Genomic DNA, 3610 nt, shown 5'->3' with positions numbered 1-3610 from the left:
ACCGTAACCATTATAGTTTTCTTCTCTATGATATTTTTACCTTTGATGGAAGATATTGGGTGCAAGTAAGTGTTTTTCTATGGATTAAACAATGGTGTTTATTTTCTCCATTGCATAATTGATAGTAGGCTATATTTATGCAATTTAGACATTATTTACACTCTAATTTAGTCGTACTTTATTGATATTTGGATGCTAAAAGATAACAAAATGCTCTAATTAAGAATTTGATGCTTTGCAGGAGCTACTCCGAGCTAAGAGGGAGCTAACGAGTGTTTTGGAGTCAACGTAGAGTGTGAAAGGCCAATCGAAGGTTAGCCCGGTCGAAAAGGAGCGAAAAAAAGCAAGTGAGACGACCCCTCAAGGTGCGCGGCCGCGAAGTGGGCCGCGAATTAGCCCGCGAACTCAAAGCAGTGAGGCAATGGAAATCCGCAGCCGCGGACGGGCGGACGAAAGTCAAACATGCAGGGTTAATTATATAATTTCTTAGGCGGCTAACCTAAACCTATATGAAGCCTAAACTCGCCTAGAAGTCAGATATAGCTGGTTTTAGAAGATTTTAGAGGCAAGAACAAGGGAGAGAAGACGGATAATTTTCTAAGAGTTTTCATCTTCTTCTTCATACTTCTATTAGTTGATTATGAATTATTTTAGTGATTTATTTTCCATTAGTATGAGTAGCTAAATCTATTATCTAGGGTTGATGGAATCAATTATTGGATGAAGTCTGACTCTATTTTGTTATAATTGAGTCGTGTTTGTTCTATGATTGTTCAATTACGTATTGTATTGTGGTTAATTGAAAGGGCCCTTGATTAATCGTATCTAGTTACCTTGTGTTGCTTGAGAAAGAATACTTGGTTAGATTGTTATTGAACAATACCACTTTTGGGTAAGTTAAGAGATTAACTACTTGAATTTAAAAGTGGGGTTAGAAATAACGAAACTTTGGTGGGATAATTCTGAGTTGCATAAATTGTTAACTAGAGTAGTTCGAGAGAATGCTTCTAGTAAATTATCGTAATTGATCGAAAGATAATTACGGTAGCCCAGAACTCATAATCCTCATAGAATACTATGGCGAGATTATAGTTAAAGAGTTAAGAATTAATCTGGCAATTGGGAAAATCAATAGCCCTAGATCCTTTTACCCTTGAAATCCATTTTAGTCTTGATTATTGCTAATTTTATTGTCATTTTTCCTTAGCTAAATAAATTTCACTGATTATTCATAAAACTCTTGCATCCGGAAGTTGTCTGAACTTATCATTAGCAATATTTAAAGTTGTAGTAAATAGGTTAGTTCCCTGTGGGATTCAATTCCGGACTTGAACCGGGTTATATTTACACCGACCGCTTAGTTCTTTTTACAAGGCTTAGTTGGGCGTGATCAAATTTTGGCATCGTTGCCGGAAAACTATTGGTGTTATTTATTACAACTTAGAAGAATTGCTAGGATTCTTAGTTTAGATCAATTTCTTACGGTGTTTAAATATTTCCATTGAAATTCTCATGTTTGAATTCTCCTGTGACTCAGGTGTATGCCTAGAAGCTCTTCGAGGACTGGTGAACTTTTTGAAGGACTCTCAGACCCCGAGAAAGCATTCGGGGCATTAAATCGAGCAAACAAGAAGAACAGACAGTTATAACAAAAACACACACTCGAAATTGAAATGGACAACGTGGACGATGTCAACGAAAACAATCGAAATAATCGGGTTGACCCAAACAATGGAGTGGTGGCACCTCTTGTGCCTGAAGCTGCTTTTTATGATTGGGCATAACCAACTGCTGATAACCTAGCCACTGCCATTGTTGTACCTCAGATACAAGCGGAGACATTCTAGATCACCAACAACATACTGCATCTATTGCAAAATAAGGGACTGTTCTCCGGGTCATACATTGAAGACCCACAACAACATCTGAAGAATTTCCTATCAATATGTGTGACCCAAAGACAGCCGAATGTGACTCCTAAAGCCATCAAGCTATTACTGTTTCCATTCTCTGTGACTGGAGAGGCTCAAACTTGGCTGAATTTGCTCCCAATAAACTCCATTGCCACTTGGGAAGAATTAGTCAAATAGTTCTTAAACAAGTTTTATCCTCCCAACAAGACTGCAAGGCAGATTGATGAGATATTGCAGTTCAGGTAGAAACCAACTGAGACCTTGCAAGAAACTTGGGAGAGGTTCAAGGGTATGCTAGTGAAGTGTCCACACCATGGCATTCCAGATCAGATGCTGGGACAGAGATTCTATATGGGTTTAACAGACAGTTTGAAGGCCAATGTAGATGCTTCAGCTGGGGGTGCATATTTTAGCAAGACATTCACAGAGTGCAAGATTCTTCTTGACAAGATGGCTCAAAATTCAGGCTGGATGGCTAGAGGTATGACACTTACACCAATAGTACATTCTATTGCTCTTGACCCAAATAATTCCCATGCAGAGAACATAGCCACTCTCATGACTCAGATGAGCATACTGACAAAGAAAATTAATGAGATGGGTACAAAGCAAGTGCACATTGTTGATACAACAAATGGAGGATTGTGCACTCCTTGCATAAACCAGTCATATGTGTGCTAGTAGAGTGGAGAGAATGACAACCAAGGTTTCAGAGAAGACATGAATTATGTCAATAATTATGGAGGTCAGAGGCAAGATAGGAAACAATGGGGACCAGCACCAAACCAACAGTACAGACCCAACCTGCCATAACACAACCCCAATTCTGGAGGCGCACGACCACAAGGTCAAGTTGTGCCTTATCAAAGGCAGCAGGGCTATAATCAGCAGCACCAGCAACAGTTAGCCTACCAACCACCTCATCAACAACAAGACAACAACGTGGTAGAAATCAGAGGTATGCTGCAATAACTCATTGGAACAAATGATAAGATGCAAGAAAAGTTAGCAGCACATAATTCAGCAATCAAAGGCATTAAAACTCAGCTGGGACAGTTGTCTATGGCCTTGAACAATCGCCCACAAGGAACATTGCCTGCAGATACAAATATTAACCCAAAGGAGCAAAACCCAAATCAGCTAATGGCAGTGAGTCACAAGAATGGAAGAGATTTAGACAGAGAGCAAGCAGTTGTTCAATCTAGGAGAGAGACTACGCCAACTACTTCAGTTACATTAGAGGCAGATGGGTCAACAGAGCTCACCAAAGTGGTAGTTGAACAGGCACAGGTTGACAAGGGTAAAGCGAAGGAAGGTGAACAAGTCTCAGAACAGGTGGCACCTCTTTTGCCAGAAGATTCCAACAAAGAAAAGACATTAAGTAGTGGACAGAGGTTGACTCCTGCACCATTCCCTCAAAGATTGGCAAAACAAAAGAAAGATGATTAATACAGGAAATTCATGGAAATGCTTCGACAGATTCAATTGAATATTCCGCTGATGGATTCTTTGAGGGAAATGCCAGGGTATGAAAAAATGATAAAGGACCTGATGTCGCAGAAATTTAACTTCCAGGACCTGTCCACTGTAACTCTGACATAGACCTGCAGCGCGGTAGTGACAAGACTTATGGCCCAAAAGGTGTCTGATCCAGGTAGCTTCACTATCTCATGCACTATTGGGAGTTATGCTTTTGC

At 39.9% G+C, this 3610-nt stretch overlaps 1 non-coding gene across 1 annotated transcript; it reads right to left on the bottom strand.

The window, feature by feature from the left end:
- Positions 1 to 2126: 2126 nt before the first annotated feature.
- On the bottom strand, positions 2127 to 2233 carry LOC142173997 (small nucleolar RNA R71). The gene has a single exon (XR_012703362.1). It is a non-coding gene; the product is annotated as a small nucleolar RNA R71 (small nucleolar RNA).
- Between the last annotated feature and the right edge of the window lie 1377 nt (positions 2234 to 3610).

The sequence above is a fragment of the Nicotiana tabacum genome, chromosome 19, assembly GCF_000715075.1.
Source record: "Nicotiana tabacum cultivar K326 chromosome 19, ASM71507v2, whole genome shotgun sequence".
NCBI classification, from domain to species: Eukaryota; Viridiplantae; Streptophyta; class Magnoliopsida; order Solanales; family Solanaceae; genus Nicotiana; species Nicotiana tabacum.
The sequence above is the reverse complement of the archived record's forward strand: the minus strand, read 5'-3'. Positions and strand labels throughout refer to the sequence as shown.